Here is a 20,594-nt window from a genome sequence, read left to right as displayed (position 1 = left end):
GGGGAAAGGATCCCTGCGGTGCAGCAGAGGAGCAGAGATTGCAGCATCCCTTGGAAATACACCCCACCTTCTGCAAAGCAGTCAACAACCATCGCTTGAAACCCACCCAAAATCGGGTGGCTTGGATAACCTCTATCACAAGCTGAGGATGAGGAAATGCCTCCCACCTCCCCAGGTAACCTGTCCTGCTTCGGAGGTGCAGCCTCACGGCAGCGGCACAGCCTCATCCAGCCCCTCACCAAGCCATCACCGACCCTATAGCGGAGGTCCAGCCCCCGCCGTCCTTGTAGCAAGGGTCTAACCCTGCGGTTCCTGTAACGGGGGTCAAGCCCCCACCGCCTTTGCAACGGGGGTCTAACCCCGCCGTCCCTATAACGGGGGTCCCAGCCCCCGCCGCGCCTGTAGCACGGGTCCGCCCCTGCGGTGCCAACAAGCGGGTCCCGTCCCCACGTCCTATAACGAGCCAACCCGCAGGGGCACTTCCAGCCTACGCGGACTCGGACCAAAGGTCCCCACCCTCCCGCCCCCATACCGAGGGTCTGTTCCCCTCGGAGCTGCCACCGCTCGCACCGCCCGGGGCCGGAGGGGCCGCCCCCGCTGCGATCCCCGACTCCTCCCGGAGCATCGGAGGGGTCCGCGTGGTTCCGCCCGTGGAGAGGGATGGGGGGCGCGGCGGGAACTGTCGGAGCGCCCGGCGCTGCCACTGCCCGGGCCGGACATGAGCCGGCGGTGTCACCGCATGGGCGGTGGAGCGCCCGGCGGAGCCCACGCGCGAGCCGCTCGGGGCGGGGGGCGTGCGTGGAAAATTCGTGGGGCTGAGCCGGAGGAGGAGCGGCCGGAGCCGGGCAGGGGGATGACAGGGGGGGTGGGCACGGCCCCGCTCGCAACTTTCCGCCGCGCCGAGGGACCCCGGCGGCCGCGCCGGCGGTGGTATCGTATGCAAATACGCATGCTGACGTCAGAGATCATGTGGTTTTTGGCGTAGATCCCCACCGATCGAGGGCTCTTTTTTTTTTTTCCTTTTTTTTTTTCCTTTTTTTTTTTTTTTTCTCCCGTTTTTTATTTTCCGCGGCGGGGCCGGGCCGGCGCGTACGTGCGTGCGCGCGTGGCGGTGCGCGCGTGTTTCCCCGCGGGCCGGCGCGGCGCGGGCGGGGGGCGCGCGGGGTCCCGCGGCCGCGGGGCTGCCGCGGCGGCGCGCGGAGCCGGTGCCGCTCCGGCCGGGACAGTCGGTGCCGCCGCCCTGGGCGCAGGTAGGAAACTTCCCAGGCGGGTCCGTGTGTGTGTCCCCCCCTCCACCCCCGGCGGCGCGGCGCTCCCCGGCCGCCCCCCCTCCCTGCACACATGCACTCGCCGGCGCTGCCGCCGCGGCCGCTCGCACCCAACTTTTCTTCCCGCAGAAACTGTCCGGTTCCCGGGACGCCGGCGGGGGTGGGAGGGCGGGGGAGACGGGCGCGGGGAGTGGGAGCCGGGAGGGTTGTTCGGGGTGGGCTCTTCATTTCTTTACGTATGTTTTTAATTTTTGGCCATGCAACCTCCTTCCCTCCCCCCGTCCTCCTCCCCGCTCTCCGCCGCCTCCCGATCGCAAGTTTGGGTGAAGGGAGGAAGGCAGGAGGAGGAGGAGGAAAGCGCGGGGGGGGGGGGGCAGGAAAAAACATGTCTACGTTTGTCTATGTCGACATCAGCAACACAAAATATGGCGTCCGCTTTCGACAGGGCGTTACGTAGAGGCGAGCAAGGCGATTTTGTCAGTGCGGTGTTTAAAAAGGAGCCGCTGGCTCCCCGGGAGGGGAGGGGGGGCACGGCCGCTCCGAGGGTGCTGCAGGCGCAGGAGGGGCCCGGGCGCCGCCGCCACGCGTGGCTCCGCGGCCGGACTTGGCAGCAGTTTGTTCTGATTTCATTTTTTTCCTTCTGCTCCCCCCCGCGCCGTGTGCTCCCCCGTGACGCCGTGGCCGTGGCGCGGGGGCCGCTGCCGGTAACTGCGGAGAGCGGCGGAGCGGCGGGCGGCACCGAGCCGGGAGCGCGGCGGGCAGAGCCGGCCGCCCCGCTCCATCCTCCTGCAGCCTCTGCCAAAGCCTCTGATTTCCTGTAGCATTTTATTTTCCCCAGGATAGGAATATTTGGAGAAACTCGGCCTTTGGCATATTGCACCCACTTTTTTCTTCTTTTTTTTCTTTTTTAGGAGGGGTGACTTTTCCCTTTTGTTTTAGCTGGTTTCCAAAGCCATCACACAACTGTTTTTTTTTTTTTCTTTGTCTTTCTCCCTTTGGGATGAGGAAGTCAGCAAAAGACACATTTTTGTCACCTCTTTGCTAGGAATAAAACTTGGAAGTGGAGTTGGGATGCTCCTGTGTGACTTCGGGGTATCCCTCTGCCCAGCTCTTGCCTGAGCTCTTCCCTTTGCACCTGGGAATCCCTCCTGAGGGAGAGAGCCTGGCAGGGGGATGCAGCCCTGATATTTCCCTTGGGATCCCCAGGCACCTCTCTGATGAAGGCTCCCCATCCTCTCTGGGCAGGTGCTTCTTTTAAACCCTGGAAGCTTGTGGGGCCCTGCCGTGCAGGGAAATTCGGCAAAAGTTTTGGGTCAGAAGGTGGAGAGCAGAAAGGGGGAATGCATCCAGAGGAGTGGGAATGGGAGGGAAGAGGAGGACTTTTACTGGGTGGGAAGGTGACCTGGTGATGAGGATTTATGGGTGTCAGCACCTCTTGCCAGCGGGTCCCAAGGCAGCAAAGCGGGGAGCAGCAGGTGAAGGTGATGGAGCGTGCAGTGCCTGGTGACGCTGCACCTCTGGCAGCACCGGGGATCCCCCGGAGCAGCGCCGTTGTGCTGTCACCTAGGCAAAACTGCGCTTTCCTATTGGATTTTTTTGTCCCACGGTCGTCAGGATCCTAGTCCAGGATTTTAGGGATTTTAGCACATCCTTCACTGGAGCAATGACAGTCATCCCAACAACAAAAAAAACCCTGTCCAAATCAGGGCTGAGAACTAAAATGTCAAATGCCTCAACCCAATTCTTTTACAGCAAATGATGGCAAATCACTGCCACTCTCTGTTTCGTCATCCAGATCACCTACAAATAATGCACACGTAGTTGGTCAATGAGTTGTCTTTTTTTTTCTAAACTATAGATTAAACTTTGTGCAAGGTTTGTCCCTCCTGGCTGGGGTTGGGATAGTTGTGCAGGTGTAGGTGTGACTGGCCGGGGTCTTATGTCTGTGGCAGAAACCTCTCGCGTGTATCCTTACCGCGGAAATGGCACGTGAAGTGACATGGCTGTGTGCTGCTGTGGTTTTAGTAGACCAGTGGAGGAGTAATTTTGTTGGTTTAAGAGGTATCTGTGACCGAAGCGCTTTGCCAGCGTAATATATTCCTGTCCCGGTAAACCCTTTCTAATGTAGATGTGGCTTCAGTCTGTTGTAGGAACTCAGCAGCTCTTTGAAACACAGAATTGCAAATTGCTCTCTAGGTCAGGGAAAGCAAGGTACTGGCCAGCAGCCGCGAGAATATAAATGCTAAAAAGCCCATGCATTTTTAAAGTCGTTGGCCAGTCCTTATTTCACTTCAGCAGCTGTGTGCATGTTTATCCCCTTCCAGACTTGTGCAGCGTATCTGCAGAAATGAATGGCCAAGAGCTCTCCCATGTTCATCTTCTTTTCTTGTACCTGTGATGAACTCAGTGCCAAAAAGTGCTTACAGATGTGCATAGCTCAGTTATCAGCCCAAAGCCTGTGTGATTGATTACTCACCATCATAAAATGACATTTTTTGTGCCTGCCCACCCTAAAAGTTCCCCTGTCAGAGTTTCATCCCACAGGACATTTCTGCTGCCCGGGTTTGAAAGGAGCGCACTCATGACCGCTTTCTCTCAAAGTAACACTTTTTTTTCCTTTTTACCCTCGTTACAATCAACAATTTCTAGACAGTGTCTGTAAAATCAATAATCCATTACATGAGACAGCACAAGTTGGCAGCATCACATTTTGAGTCTTGTTTTTTGGTGGTGGTTTTTTTTTTTCGGTGGGGGAGTTCTGTTGTATTTTTATTAAAAGAAAGAAAAGCTAGCATTACATTCAGCAGAGTTGCTTGATTCTTCTTACAGTTTCAAACCAGTTGCAAACTGGTGCAGGCTGGAATAAGAACGTAGCAGATTTTGCTCATCCTTGTACAAGATGAAGATTTTAATGCCAGGCATGACATCACTGTGTTTGCATGTGCAACATCTTCAAGTTTTATTCCTTTTAGCTTTGTTCTTCACTAGGATGATCCTCAGAGATATCACTTGGAATCTTCTCTGGTTGGGGTGTTTTGACCCGTGTCTAAATTATTTTCCTGCATGTCTGCATAACTCACCAGTTGAAAACATCCATTGAAAATTAATCAAAATAGTATTTTTATTAGAATGTGTTTAGAATTAATCAAAATAGTATTTTTATTAGAATGTGTTTAGATACGAACAGTGTCACAACTGAATTCCCTGAGATTTTAGCATGGCTGTCAGGTTGCAGTAAAGCTGCATTTGCCTTTTGTGTGGACAGAGTGTAATTGTAGTTTTGACTTTCTTTCAAGTGTGAGGACAATTCAGCAAGTGTGTTTTTTTCCCTAAAAGTTGATGCAAACTGAAGGTTGTAACATGCACACCTACATGATGGTATCTGTTTGTATAGAAAGTAGGTAATAAACAAAAGTAGGCATTAAAATAATCTATAAAGGCTTTAACTTAAAGCCATTAAAGTAATTGCTGGCCTTCTGTCAAGTTGTGTTTACATGTGTTCTGTCAGCTGAAACTAATATTTGTGTTGTTAGTTTATTTTATCAAGCCCGCAAAAGTAAGTAGGTCTGAAATTTACTGGATGTTGATGCCACGATTCGGTTCAGTCCCAGGGTAGCAATAAGTTTGGTTTTGTGTTTATTTTTCTGTAAAAGCTAGAAGAGCTGCTGATTTCCAGAATGTCATGTACACTTTTCATACAGGGTAGTATTTCAGATTTTGGTTTGCAAAGGTGTCGCAATATGAGAATGAAGTGAATTTGGCCCTTGGAAGATGAAGGGAAAAGAGCTCAGTTCCATCCTTTCCATCCAGAGGCAGTTCCGCAATCACCAGCCCGGCCCTCCCTCCCCAAAACCACCCGTGCCTTCGCTATTCAGAAGTGTTGTTTGATTGTTTTGTTTTTAAAAAAATACACTTTGGGTTGTTGCAAGAAATGATGTGAGTTTGGATAAAAGGCGGTGCACTTGGCAAGCTTTTCTCTTTAACCGTGAGACCTAAAACCTGTATCTAAAGTGAAAAGGGAGTTTTCTGTAGAAGGAGTTTACATAAAATGGCAGTATTTTGAGTCTGCTGGTGCAACTAAGAGATCCTGTCAAATTGAGGGATGTAGGTTTTTTCAGGGAAACGTGTGAAATGATTTTGTGTATTTAGGACTGAGGAACCTTTAAAAGTCTGGCTTTTTATTAGTGAGCAGAGGGAGAATGGCACAGCCAAGCAGAGGAGGTTTTGACACTGGTAACTGAAAGGGGACATTTAAGAAGTGTCCTTGAGGGGGTTTGTTGTGGCAGCCGAGGACATGGGTTATGGTGCTGCATCCCCTGGAGTTCGCGGAGCAGAGGGCAGGTGCCCGAGCTGCCCAAGCGGGGCTGGCAGGGGGCTCGTGGGGCGCTTGGCACAGGGGAGCGTTTGCCATCTGGAGGGGCTGATGGAGAAGAGAGGAAGGGTCGGGAAGCAAATGGGGAAGGAGGTGATCTGTAACGCCTGCGTGCTTAGAAATCACACGTCGGGAGAGGAAGGGGGGGATTTCAGTGAGTTTTGACAACCTTTTGTGCGTCAGCCCGGTGCACGGGGTGCGTGCGGGTGGTGAAAGCAGGATGTGTGTGAGGAATTCAGTGTCACTCTGGCAAAGAGACTACATCTACGGTTTATATCTTCTGTGAGTTGTGGCCCCCAGGCAGACTTTCCAGCAGAGACCTACCTGGTCTAGCAAAGAGAAGCCTGGTCACCACTTGCTTGCCTCTCAGATTAACTTTTGCAGACATTTTGGGAGGAACTTGCAGTTCTCTCACTGCCCCCATAGACTACACATTAAGCAGGGCCGTGGTCCAGGCTTACCCTTGGGCTCCTTTGCCATCTACATCGTTTCACAAGCTCTGAAGTGATGCAGGTCTTCTCTGTCTTGCGCTGCCCTTTGTCTTGCAGATGGGGAAGTGTGAGTCTGCCCACCTTGGGGCTGTGACTCGAAGGGCAGCCCGGCATCCATAGGAACACAGAACCATAGAAGGGTTTGGGTTGAAAGGGACCTTTAAAGATCATCTCATCCAACACCCCCTGCAATGACCAGGGACATCTTGCACTAGACCAGGTTGCTCCAAGCCCCATCCAGCCAGACCTTGGCCACCGCCAATGATGGAGCATCTACAGCTGCTCTGGGCAGCCTGTTCCAGTGTCTCACCACCCTCATAATAAAAAAATTCTTCCTTATGTCCAATCCAAACATACCCCCTTTGAGTTTAAAACCTTTGCCCCTTGTCCCATCACTACAGGCCTTGGTAAAAAGGGAGCATGTATACATTTCAGACTACTTAATATCTCATTACACAGGGAGCCCACAGCCTAGAAGTGCATGAGCACCTTGGTTGGGTCAGCATCATGACCATGCCAAGAACTTGCTCCTTAGGTGAATTTGCTGGTTGTGGGGTTATCCTCCCATCCCTACGCTTTGAGTTTGATAAGCAGCATTAGCAAAAAAAACCTCTTTGGTGGTGTGACAACCTTTCTGCTCATGAGTTTTGCCAGCGCAGCTACATCAGTGACATGTCCTGCCCTGGGCTGATACATCCGCATGGTGAATGTCAGTGGTACAGACCTGACACGAGATGTTCCCATGCAGAGATGTCTGCTGTCATGTGCTTGTTCAGCTCCTGGTGTCTGCACATCAACACTCCTCTGTGGGAGTTAAACTTGAGTTAAGCCCAAGTTAAGCCCAGTTCTCCTTGCAGGAGCAGGCCCTGGAGGCTCTGGGGCACAGGAGTGGCTGTATCCTGGTCGAGACACAAGTTGCTCTGTGCATGTTGTGGAGTTTCATCCAGGCTGGTGTTTTCCAACCACGACATAGTTCAGTTCACATGGGAGACTCCTCCACAGCCTGAAATTCATCTTCCATCCTGGAAAAATGTGGCAAAGCTGAAAAATGAAGTTATTTACCTTGTGTTACTCCACTCACTGTCCTCTTAGCTTTGGGTTTGCATGGAAACAATCTTGGCAAGAAGCAAGCTTCTGCTTCACTCTCTCCTTTCTTAAGTGAGATATATATATCTGTATTTTTTTTTAGTGTTATTTTTTAAGTTGCATCTTTTCGGTGATGTGGTTTACAGTGGCACCAACAGAGGGGACGATTTACTTCATGCAAGCAGTGGGAGGGGTGGGACGGGAGCTTCCCCCTCACACTGGTTTCTGTGCTCCACCATGGGCCTGAAATCTTAGTTTTCCTTCCTTTTTTTTCCCCCGTTCTTCCTGTCCTGACCTTATTTCCCCTCTTAAATGCTAAATATTTTTTTAAACTTGCAACCTCAAATTACCTGTCAATTTTGGCTTTTCTTTTGTTGTTAATTGTCTGTTTTTCCCACAATTTTCTAGTAAGTGTTAAAAACTGCATATTTCGTTGGCTGGAGCTTAAAACAAACAAACAGAAACAAATGGAAAGAGTTTTTCATGCTTGTTTTGAGTCAATTACAATAACTAAAGAAGCCTCAAGTTCAGAATTATTTAACCTCTTGTCATGTCTCATGAGTGGAGGAAGAAGCTCTGTGAGCAAAGTTGTATAGGGAAAAATGTGATTCCATTCTTTTTATTAATAAACACAATCTTGTTGTTTGTGTTTTGGCTTTTGTTTAAGTAACATCCCCAAAAACCAGGTTCTGAGCTGCTGCTAAAGACAATAAAATAGTATTTCTCAAGAACTCAGTGCCCCTTCCCTTGCCTCCGATGCATGGGTTCCTTTTCCCCACTCTCCAAGTTTTTGACAATTTGTTTGTTTAGTATTTCTAAACCTAATTGCATGCTTCTTAGTTTCAGTGACTTTGTGTTGCATTTCACTCAGCAGAAGTGGGAAAATAATTGCTCTTTTCAAAAATCTTATGTTCAAGGAGAAAATCCCGGAGTGAACAGTTGGAAGTAGTAAGTTTTGTTGGATTTTAAAGGGTGCCGGGCGGTTTTCCGTCCTCTCATGCTGGGGGAAGCCGGTACAGAGCAGCCAGCGCCGGCGTCTCCGAGCTCTGCTGCCGGGCTGGCAGAGCGCTGCTGATTCACTCTCGCACGAAATAAAGTCCTGATGGTTCTGGCCTGAAGTGTTTTTGAGGAGATGCCTTCCCCACCCGTCTTCTCACCTCCCACCTCTAAAGTAAATATGTTTTGTTGTGGTGTGGTGTTTTTTTTTTTTCCAGCATCCTCTTCAGCAAGGACTGTCAGGCACCACAGGGAGTTTTTCCTTGTCTTTTGTCTCTCCAGAAACTGATTCATTTAAATGATATGCTGGGAACATGCTGCTGTTACAGGCTTCGGTGCTTGCTGTCTTGCAGGCTTTGGTGCAGTTTGCTTGAAAATCGTGGAAGGTGAGGTTATCCCAGAGGATTGAGCTCCCCCCTGAAGCTGGGTGAACACCCTGCATTTTTCTAAAGAGGTTCCTCTTGCTGGACTGCTGAGAAGAGCGGCGTTGGGTCGGACCTGTTTCTTTCCACGTGATTGAAAGGCGAGGAAGTTGTTTGAACTTCCACATGGCTATTGCTGTTTCCACCCCTGAGGAGAAAACTGCTGCACCAACACCTCCTTTTGCTCAGCCAAAGGTGGTTACAGAGCCCTTTGTCACTCATTTATTTGCTTGACACCATCCGGCATCACTGTGGCATTTCTTGCAGCCTGTCACATTTATGATGCCACTTTTTATTACCGTCATGTGATGCTCGGTACCAGGAGGTGTTGTGACATTGCAGTTGCAGGTTTCTGAGATCTGTTCCTCGTCTCTCATGACTGGGCAGCCAGGTTTTTCTTCAGGCTTTGAGAGCCGGAAACGCTTTTACCTGAGCCTTAACGTGAGACATGGGTCTCCCCAACTTGTGCTCAGGTACAAGCATCTTGCCAAGAGGGCACCACCTCCACTCTACTGTCATTTTGAGGGTTAGATTTAGTTTTCTTTGGGAAGTCAACAGTGATAAGATATTCAAAAAGCTTCACGTGGGGTTTTTGAAGCAGGGAAGGTCCCTGGAGATGCTGCATGGCAGAGTCCCCATGACGGCTGTGCCAGGCTGCTGGCTGGTGGCCACTGAGGACCTGCAGGATTTTACTCAGCAGCTGCAGGTGGGAAGTTTCCAGGTACAGATGTGGTGATGAGCAAATGTCAACCACAGGCAGTTTTGGAGGAAACTGCTGTCTTAGGGAGCCTTTGGTTCCCTGTATCTGCCTGGGATCCTCTGTCATAAGGAAGGAATAGGCTCCATGTGTGTTTTAAAGCAGTTAAAGTGACCAGGAAGACTGATGTGCTTGGAGGGAACTATTTTCTTAATTGACTTGGCATGTTCTCTTTCTTTAAACTTAGAGCATCTTGCAATTCTGCTGTTGTTAAAAGTTTTTACAGGATGCCCCCCACACGTATCTGATGGCATCTCAGCTGTGTGCCTTGCAGTTATGTCAGGGAGACAGGGGTGATTTGGGAAATCTTGCACAAGGCAAACACAAGTTTCAAAATCCACAGTTAATCAGATACAGGAAGAAGAATATTAGCTCTCTAAAATATTTTGCTTTCAAGCCTAAATATACTTGAAGCCTTAAATTCTGTTTGCTTGTCCTGTTATCCTGGATCTTAGCCTTTATCTATAAGTATCTCATGCTCATGTTTTACATTATTTTTATGTGTTTACCCTCTGTGTGATTGTTCTGGAAGGTGTGTGAACACTCAGTGTGTGTCTGAGCCAGGAGAGGAGTCTCCCAAGTTATTACTTATGGTAAAAAGAACTCCTGCGTAGTGACGATGTTAGCTCTGGCCCTATCTTTTCTCTGGTAGCAGGTGAGAGCATCGAGTCAGTGGATTTAAAGTTAATCTCGTGAAATCTGAACTCCTTTTTGTTTGCTCCGCTCTTGCTTCTGTGTGAGCAGCAGTCGGTTTCCCTGCAAAGTGCTCGAGAGCGAGTGCTTTCAGCCTCGGGGTCTGCGGCTCTGGGGTGCGGGGGTGACTGGGCACCACCACACTCCTCACCAGCTGGCCCGCTTCCCTGCTGGGCCCTTCTTACCTCTCCCATAAAATGTCTAGGTGACTTAAATACTTCTTTTTTTGTTTGTGTTTTTTTTTTTTTTTTAAAGCCACAAACCCCCATTTGCACCCTGTCCCCAGTTTAGGATGAAGTACATTGTTGAGGTCACGTTTTGCATTGTTACTTTCTTTGCAGTACCCTCTTCCTTCCCCTCTCCCCCCACCTGCCAGTTCTCACCCTGCCATCCCTTTGGAGTGTCTGTCTATGTCCCCGCACAGCGCCTGCCCCGGCAGGATGCTCCCAGGGCAGGGAACGCTCTTTTCCATCCACAGAGAAAGAGCTTTTGTGGTGCTTGATGGGGCACTTCAAAATGTGCTATGAAATGTGAAGCACCCCCTGGTGTGCAGGGTACGTTGCGAGGAAGATATTGGATATTTAAAATTAGAACTGCTGCATCCCAGAATCGGTGTGATGTGGTGGACAGTATGTGGTACTGTATGGTGAAGGATTTGTGGCTGTTTGGGAGCTGCTTTACTTACAGGAGGCAGTGGGCAGTGAGTGGAGATGGGGATTGCCACCCCATTTTGCAAATGGTGTATTTGCACGGGAAATCGGTGTGTAGCAGACTGCCGAATTCGTACATGAGCCTCCTCTCCATCAGTTTCTGCAGCCAAGGTTGAAATTTGATCATATTTTTCTGCTAGCTGCCTTGGACTTGATGCATCCTTTCATATTTGCCTCTCGCTGGCACAAGCAGTACCCCATGGTAGATGCAGCTTTTGCAGGACCGCTCAGACGGGCTCATCTCATTTCATTGAATGTGCTTTTGTTATTTTATTTTTTAATCTGCCTGTATTTTGTTCATGCCTGTGTAGATAGGGGGGTTTATTTGTTCATTCTCACTCTCATCCTGACCATTTTACTGAATCTCAGCGTGCTACTGTGTGTCACACGATCACTGTCATGTTGGATTTGGTTTGTGCGTCTAGACACTGCCATGGCATCCTCCAGAAGAGCTCCCATGCCAACCTTCTGGCACAGATCGGCCCGGAGACCCTTCTCCTCAAATTCGTGATTGCTGGTCTGCACAGCAGCACAGGAAGACTGTGATTTGCCACCCGTTATTATCAGTCTTTTACAACCTACAGATAAGTCATCTTCAAACACTCTTCACCTTTCGCCGTGGCCACTTGGCCTGGTTGGGGTTCCAGCTTGATTAACTTTTGGCAAGTGCGTGAATGGCTCTTGTCCCTTTGCTGTGTTTTAAAATCAGTAAAAAGTACTCAAAAAGTTAGAAACAACAAGCTTAACACACACTTAATACCGAAACTTTGACAATGTAGCTAGAGGAGGAGGAAAAAATATCAAGAATCTTGTTGTTTTTACTGTTTTGTTTGTTTTGTTTTGTTTTGAATGAAACAGACAAGTAATAGGAAGCTCATTAAGAAACATTTGAATTTGGGTAGATTTTTTTGCTCATTAAACTTTTTTTTTTTAATTGTCTGCGGTTTTTAAATATCCGTTCTTGAATTATGTAAAATAGATGGTGTGAGGGTGAGGAACAGCCCAATGCACATCTGGGTTTGGCAAGGTTGTTCATACGTGGAGTTTCATCCTTAATGTGATTTAAATAGTTCAAGATACTAAAGTCTTTAAATCAAGGTTTATAACAACTTTAAGATAATCCCCACTTAAAGCATGAAGGAGTGTTACATGCTATGGGTTTTAAAAGGAAGCAATATACATTAATTGCTAATTATGTACTTTATTATTAAGTTCAAGTAGGTGTTGTGTTGTTTTTTTTTCCCAAGCCATGTTTGGCAAATGATAGTTTTAAATCTAATTACAGAATAAAATAATTACTTGAAATTTAACATAATCAACTTATTTTCTAGGTCTTAATGCAATGAGGATTTTTTAAGGTCACCTTTGATCTGCATTGAAAGTTGGCAGGCAGAGTCTTGTTTGAAGGCAAGCAAAGCCAAGGGCCAGTTTTGTTAAAAACTAGAAGATGATCACCCCAGGAGGTGATTGTTGGAAGCCCCTGTTTAGGTGAGAGTCAGGTGTTGATGGAGAAGTTTTTTGTCTCTTCTGTCTCTTGCAGATAGATTAGGTGAATCGAAGTTAATTATTTAACAAAGGGCCCAATGCTGCAGTTGCCTCTGACTCCTGCACTACTTTACATCCTCTGCTTTGGAGGGTGGAATTAAACTGTAAACTTGGAACTAAGCTTTTCTTTTCCTTTTATTCTTCCCAGTGAATGCAAGGCCCTTGACTACCAGCTTTGAGCATTACAGCCCAAACAGATGAAGTGCAAAACTTTTGCACTCCATGCTAAGGACACTTACATAAAAGGGTGGTGTCCAGATTGCATCCAAATCCCACTCAGTTCATGAGCTTCTTGAAGAACACGAGTTTGCACTGTCTCTGTCCACCTGGGGATCTTCAGGGAGTCTCTCTGCTACAAATCCAGGCTTTTTTTGCAGACCCCTATCAGTTGTTGAGCAGAAAAAGCTTAATCTGTCACAATCCGGATGTGATATGAGCTGGAATCCAGGAGACTGATCATTCCTGGGGCCATCGGGGCCAATGCAAACCACTTTCCAGTGCATTTGACTTGTGAGATTGAATTCCTGCCTGCACTGGGAGAGGGGTACAGACTAACCCCTTCATGGCATCAGTGATGGGGATCTTTCCTCCACACCCTGTTTTCATGAGACCAGTAGGAAGCTGATGTCTTGCCTGACAACCCCTTCTGTGAAGAATTTTTTCCAAATATCCAAACTAAACCTCCCCTGGTGCAACTTGAGGCCATTTCCTCTTGTCCTATCACTTATTACTCAGGAGAAGAGACCAACCCCCTCCATGCTACAACCTCCTTTCAGGTAGTTGTAGACAGTGATAAGGTCTCCCCTCAGCCTCCTTTTCTCCGGGCTGAACAGTAGCTGCCAAGTGCCCTTTAGCAAAGCTCCTGGCAAGTGGAGTTACAAATGGTGATGGCCAAGGGACACTTCATGCCCCCTGGCTGCAGGGGTGCAGGCAAGGCGATGTCAACTCAGAGTTATGAAAGAATAAGCACAGCAAAAATACCTTTCACCGTTGTCCTCGCAGCATGCAAGGCTGAAATCACAGGAGCTGTTCTTTGAAGTCAGCTGCAGCTGCCTAATCGTCTTGTGAATTCGGCTTTGAACAAGCAGCTGAGACCTTTAGAAGACCCAAACACCCATTCTTTTTATTGGCATTTTTACATATGTACGACTGCAGGGTGCACACACGCACCTGCACATCTGCACTGCATGGTCCTACCTGGGTAAGTGTTTGGGGCATTGCATCTGTGTTTAAGTGTGGTGCATCACTGAGGCCTTTGCACTCCTGCAGATGTGTCTGGACCATCAGGACAGTGAGTTCAGACCCTTTGCAGTGGTCTCCATCGCTGCTGGTTGACAGCAGTGGGGCAAGAGGGTCAGGTGTGGGTCTGCTGTGGGTCCTGTGATCAGCTCCTGGATCTTGCCGCCACGGGGAGGATTTGATAAAAGGATCAAGCTGTTCCTTTGCATTATCACATTGTAATGATTGGGCAAACACTGCAGTTCTTGTCTTGCCTTTACGTCTGAGATCAGCAGCAGCTGCTTCATTAACTATTAATGGCCTGCTCATTAATGCTGTAAAAGGCCAGGACCAATCTTGCAGATTTTCTGGACTCTTCCCCTGAAATATTTATGACTTGCTCGCTGTGCAAAAGGGCAAGAGCAACAGCAGAGAACATGCCTCCAAGTTTTGTTGAGCATTATTAAAGAGCTCATGAATATGAAGAAGCTGGCATCTTCTCTCTTTTTTTTTTTTTTTGGCTTTCCAAACTTGAACTACACATCTGGCTGTAGGGGTTGAATGAGCTGGTGGTTTGCTGAAGCACTGGTGGCTCTGTTGGTCCCTTGGCAGCTGTTACTCCAGGCAACCCCCTGTAACACAGCAGATTCATAACCAGACTGAACTAGTCTAGTGTCTGGTCTTCTACCTTCTTAGTAGAGTCTTGACTGATTTGCTTATGATCTGTAGTTGCTGTAGTGCTTTGCTTTGCATCGTGCTCTACAAGCACGAAGGTGTAAATGGTACCTGCGGGGAAGGTTTTGTTACTCTTGTTTAACAGATGAGGAAACTGAGGCACAAAAGTTGAATGATGTTCCTGGAGTCAGGCAGTAGGAAACCAGTAGAGGTTTTGCCCAAAACTGCAATGCTACTTTTGATTTAAGTGTGGTTAGTGTAAAAGAGGGGAACATTAACCAGGCTTCCCCTGAAGTCATTACTACAAGTCATTCCTGTCCCATCCCAGACAGAGCTCGTAGGTGCTTGCAGAGAGGAGCATGTACTAGTGCTTTCCCTGGGGAGGTGGCAGTTGTTTTAGTACCAAGAAGCAGCATGGAAGCTATTTTTTCCCCTCCATCCAGATTTTGGAGATAAAATTGTGTTCTTCCCGACTCTTACCAGCAACAGAGAGTCTGTCCACTAAATCCCAACTGCAGCTTGGCTGGTGGTGTGCCAGGCAGATTAAAATCTATATTTCTTTCCCACAGCCATCTGCAGAGCAAACATTAGTGTAAATACATGTGGGAGGCTTTTTTTTTTTTTTTAAAGTAGGGAGATATGCTTTAAGGCAAACAGGTATGACTTCAGAAATGAGGACCGGTCTACAGAGTTAAACATCTTTTTCATGTGCAGCTGCCCTTCAGAATAAAAAGGCTCCTGTGTGTTTGGAAGATGCAGGGTGTGTCAGGAATGACCAGCCTTTAATGCTGGTCAGGCTTCTGGACTTGCAGATAGCATCAGAGTGGAGCCAGGTGGCAAAATAGGTCCTTATCAGGAGCATTCCCTGGTACAACTTTCTCATTATTTCTTACAGGGTGTGAATAGTTTATCCCACATCATATCAAATTACAAGGGGGTCCTTGCTTTCTCTCTTGGAGCCATTCCTTTTAGTTGATGGGATGAAGTTATGATGGATCCAGGGCAAAATTTCAAAGTCTTGTCCTTCACCGACGTAGTGTTTAAGGGTTTATCTTAACACCTTAATTTTATACTGCTACAAGGTGAAAAGCCTACTCAGGTATCTTGGTGGTAGCCATAACGCAGTGATAGAACATGGCCATGTTGTGTCCTGTATGATTGCAGCAGGCCCTGGTGGGACTCCATTGTCACATTGGTCTCCAGGAATATCCCAGCAACATGCTTGAATGACATTTGAGTTTCCCCTCAAAACTAGCATAAGTGTCTCTGGGGAAGACTTTGGGGACTCTGCGGCTTCAAGAATGGCATGCAGATCTTGAGTGATGCTTGTCACTCTTTACTGAAGCTATTTCTCCAAAAGCTGGAAAATGGGTACATGAAGGATTCGAGTCCCTCTCTCTTGGCTGGTGCAGCTCTTCCAGAGACAGCTGTAGCGGAGGCTGCAGTGCAGATCTGCCTTATATTTTAGTTACCAATGGTGCTGTTACATCTCTGTCTGTAGAGCTGCTCTTTTCCTGTGGAAGATCTGCACCCTCGTCCCAGTAAGAGCATGAAGCTCCACATAAGTTTTGGGAGCCCTTTCCTTGCTTCTTTCTTGGTAATTAGGAGGAGTCTGCCCAAAACAGACCCTGTTACTTCTCTCTGAGTTTGGGGTTGAATCGCAAGTGAGGGATGTTGCAAAATCTGTGTTCCTGAGCAGAGGGAACACCAGTGTAACTCCAGATGTTGGGGGCTGTGTCTTATCTCTGCCAAAGACATCAATTATCAAGTATCAATGATGTGAGAAAATACAGCGATAATTAACATTTTCAGTAAGTAGAAACTTACTGTATCGCATGAAGTGACTGGAAGAGGGAGGGGTTTCCTGTAGAAACATCAGCTTTCAGTTCTTCGTGTCATAATGTGAACTGAAAGACCTTCTGGCAGCAGAGGAATTCCAGATGTGTCTTCTGCGCCGCACTGAGCTGTGGGTTACGTTTCCAAGGAAAAACCATGTCTGTTCGCACTCTTGGGCAGATTCCCCACTTCAGCGCTTTCAGACTGAGGACTGGACTCCACTTCAGAGGATGCTGCAACTCATTATTAATTTTCCTTTTCTGATGGTGTAAAGTCCAGCCTTTAAAGTGACATCTTGGCATCTAAGTGATCACTAATTCACTGTGACTTGAGGATCTCCAGCATTTTTGGTAGAAATCAGGCTATATCCATGTTTGCCTTGTATCTTTGGAGTGTCACCCAGGTATGGAAGTGTTAGCTTAAATTTTCATGTGTGTTTAGATCAGTGGGTACTCCAGCCAGCAGCTCTGAAAAATGTTATTGAAGCCTAAAATAAAGAGGAAGAAAGGGCAAAAGCAGCCTTGTAGTTCATGGGTAGAAATGGGTGAGCAGGTCAGCCAGCCAAATAAAATGGCTTCTGTTTGAGTCTGGCATGAAGCTGTCCTGCAAGGCCTGCTAAACTTGGCCTTTTCAGAAGGGCTTAATCGTCCTTTGAGATGTATTAGCTTCTCATTTTTGCCACTGATGCTGTTCAAGTATTGTGCTTGCTTTGGCTTAAGCAGTGCAAAGTCACCTGGCGACTGCTGTGCTCACATAGTTGGGTTCTTCTGCACTAACGTGACATGACAGGGCCCAAACCAGCGCTCATCTAGAGTTTGCATATCAATGAAAACTGTCCTGTTGGGCTTTGTATAAAACCATTTATTTCATGGCGTCAGCATCTTGACTCTTACATGACGGCATCCGATGGTCCCTGCCTCCAGTGGCTTGAGGAGCTCTGTACAGAAAGGCACAAAGGCTGAATTTTGTATTGCAACAAAGCTGTTCATGTACGCTGGGAAGTTAGCTCACATCTTGTCTTCTTCTGAAAATACCTTGGGGTTAAGCTGTGCTATGGTATCCTGGCCAAAAAGCATGGAGAGGTGTGAGACCCCAGTGACACGGCCATGCTGGCACGTCCGCTGGGAAAACCACCTGTTCTCCAGCCTCTGAGGGACTTGAGCTGGGCTCTTGTAGACCAGGGCTTTGCTGCGACAGCCCTATCTGCCATGTAGTGTTTTGACAAGTTTAGGCAGATATTTGTCTGCTGCTGCAGCACTCCTGGGGTTTTCTTTCCTGTAAATTTTTAAAGGGTGTTTTCAGAACCTCCTCAGTAAAACAGAGGAGAAAGACACATTTTAATGTTGCAGGTCTTCTCTCATCGTCCTCCTTTGTGGGGTGGTTCTGGTGTTCCCCCTGTGCTCCGGAGCAAGGCGTGACAGCTGTTATTCTAGCTATGTGCCATCTAATGCTGGATAATGTTGCAAGATCCAAAAATAAAAAGTGGAAAAATATGCAGACAGAAGAAACAAAGCACAATTTTACCTCTTGGGCAGAGCAACCCCCTTCCCTCTTCAAGCACAGCTTCACCCCCCGAGCCTGGAAAGATGGTAACTCGGTTGGGTTTTTACCACCTACTCTGTCTTCCCACACTGAGTTTTAATCTTTGGCTCCCTTCAAGAACTTGTGTTGTTACACTGCTACTACAGGTCCTGTGGTGAAATACTGCTCCTCTCTCCCTCCTCAGCCTTTTAGAGTTATGCATTTCTTTGCTCAAGAAAAACACCTCGAGGTCATCCCCAGACTCATTGAAGAAGCAGGGAAGAGAACAGTTTATAGGAGTTTATTTAATGCCATCTCTCTTAAAATACAAGCACCTGCTATGTGCTTGCATATTTTCCGTCCCCGTATTTGTAATACAGGAAAGTTTTGTTACAAGTATTAAGTGTAGAAGCACTGAAGAGCAAAAATGGTTTATACAATGTCTGATAAGGAATTAAAACCTCCTCTCCCATAGCCTGGCTGGGACCATACCCTCTCACGTCTCCTTTCCTTTGGTGCACCCATGTCCCTGACTTATGAGTTGCTACCTGAATAGCTTGGCTTCTTGGCACAGTATAGGACACACTGATTTCCAAACAAGTCCCCAAGGATGTGCCAGCCGAGTGCCACAAATGACAAAGGCCACATCAGACCTGCGAGTCTCTTATTTATCTGTTTACTTGTATGTTTAAGGTTAATTTATTGCCTTGGGCAAAACTAGAGCAGTCATTCAGTTTATTGGAATTGCCCAAGTAAGTCTCGAATCAGATAAAAGTCTGTTGAGATGCGATTATCAACAAGAAAGCATTGCCAGCTTGGCCTCCATGAGGAATGTGGGTTCTGACTTGAAACAAATGCATGGCAAGGTTGTGATTTCGGCTTGGTTTTCTCCCAAAAAAAAAGAATGGGAAGTGCCTCATCTTTCATAACAGTCTTTACCCACCACACCCCCCAGTGAAACTCAGCATTTTTTCATCCTGCAAAGGGGACCCAGAAAATTACTTTGCTAGAGCAGGCTACAGTCAATATGCAAACATGCTATAGAAGAGCTGAGCCTGAAATTTTGCTGCTCTCCAGCAAATTTCCTATATACATGTGCCAGTTCTCGTCATAGCCATGGAGAGCAGGGATGCCCGGCTTCCCAGGGACTGAAGCTCTCACGTTTAGCCTGTTCCAGCAGATCACAGGACCTCAGTGTAATGTTCTTAATCACATCTCATTTCCCTGTTCCCTCTCTTCTATGCTCTCCCTGCAGCCAGGAGCTCACCATTACTGTAGGAATTCACGCCAACATCCCAGCATTCAAAAGCAACACTTGCTATTTTTACCTGTTTATTGGCGTTTTTTTTGGAAGCAAAATGCTCAAGACAAAACAAACAAGTCAATAAGAAAAGCATTTAAATGAATGTGCAGTCATTATAAGTGATATCAGGGTGAAGGAATGCAAACAGGCCAATCCGTGGCTTGATGCTTTTAGCTCTCATCCCTCTGGTTTGTTTTTAATTTTGAGCGCAAGAAGGGGCAAGTATTTGACCATATGCTTGCAAAATGCTGGTTACACATGTCTCCCAAACTGTGTTGTCATAGTAATGGTATGTCATGTGTGTGTCATGTTTTGCCATGCTGTGAATGTGCCCGTGTGACTCGAGACCTTACTGCGTTTCCATCCCGTGTTCTTCGTCACCAGTAACAACCATTGTTTCCAGTCAGTTTCTGCATCCATTCTGAATAAATTGGAAATGTGATTTCGTTTCAGTCAGTGCCAGTGGGAAATTCATACCCTGGGAAGTTAGGAAGGGTATTGCAGGAAAAACGTTAAGCATGTGCTTAAATATCGTTGATGTTGATCTAGTTAAGGGTGTTCTTAAGCCTTAGGAGCTATTGCCAAGTGTTGGTCTTAATGGAGGGTTCTGAAAGAAGGGGAATTGATCTCCACTTGCAAGGGCCCTAAGATGGAAGTGCACCTTGAGGGGAGCAATAATCAGCAGAAGTTGTTGCTGATATTGCTGTGAACATTACCTTGGTTATACCTTTTCACTTTCCAAAGATAAGGTCCTTTCAGTGTGATCTGAAGATTCCTTCAATTTTCAAAAGTGTTTTTTTTTTATCCCGTTGTGATTTGTTTTCCCTTATTTTTCTTGTCGTGTAGTCGCCTTTGCAGTTTTAACAAGGTTTTGAAGTTAACACTACTTTGAGGTAGTGATATCTGGGCCAAAGAGGTTCACACTTCCTTGGTGTGAGCAAGTTCTTGTGATTTTGGGGGAGGAAGGTCTTGTGATGAGGATGTGGAGGAGCACAGAATCAGGACTCCTAGGTCCAGATTCGATCTCTGTGGCTTTCCCTCCTGCGAGCCTTTGGCAAATGAGAGATTAATGCAGACTCCATATAACCATCTTTAAAATAGATATCCCTTGGGAGTATATGGATTAATTAACATTTCAGAGACGCTTTTGAGTTCCTTTGATAGGTGCTGCAGAAATGCAAAAGGGTTATTTTTCTTGCTAGACATAGTCTGTCTGAAGGATGTATTTTAATGATGTTGGTTTACCACCTAAGAGCTCTTTTTCAAATGGAATACTATTTAACTTCTTATGTGTGTACTAATATGGTGTTTTACTGCCAGTTTTAGCCAAATAAAATATACAGTGTCTGGACCAAGACTGGATTTGGTACCTTCATGTCATGAAAGCTCGTGCTGATAATTTGCCAGTAGCCTCAGGGCTCTGATAGTAATTTGCCAGATGCTATACAGAACCTAATTTGCATCTGTATTTACATAAATGCTTTAATTAAAATTATATGCACCAACCTGAGATAGATGAGCAGCACTGCCTGCTATTTGTTTAAATTCCTTGAAAATAGAACTCTGCCTTGGCTGCTTCTTGCCAATCATACGACTTGACAAGGCTATTTGAGATACCAACTAGAAACCTGAGAGACTTCTAGTTAGGCTCTGCTGCGGACTGAGAAGCGACCTTCAGCTTCTAGGACCAAATTCTGCCTT

At 47.1% G+C, this 20,594-nt stretch overlaps 1 protein-coding gene across 2 annotated transcripts in view; it reads left to right on the top strand.

Moving 5' to 3' along the window:
- The first annotated feature begins 1,141 nt into the window (after positions 1-1,141).
- ZHX2 (zinc fingers and homeoboxes 2) overlaps positions 1,142-20,594 on the top strand; it is a 74,140-nt gene continuing 54,687 nt past the window's right edge. The window contains exon 1 of one of the 2 annotated variants that reach the window (XM_082044975.1): positions 1,142-1,250. The gene's annotated coding sequence lies outside the window, so the exon portion shown is untranslated. The remainder of the gene's footprint in view (positions 1,251-20,594) is intronic. The other variant, XM_082044974.1, reaches the window with a different exon arrangement.

This window comes from Streptopelia decaocto (assembly GCF_964273445.1).
Source record: "Streptopelia decaocto genome assembly, chromosome: 2".
NCBI lineage: Eukaryota > Metazoa > Chordata > Aves > Columbiformes > Columbidae > Streptopelia > Streptopelia decaocto.
Note: the sequence above shows the minus strand (reverse complement) of the source record. Positions and strands in the feature narration are given on the sequence as shown.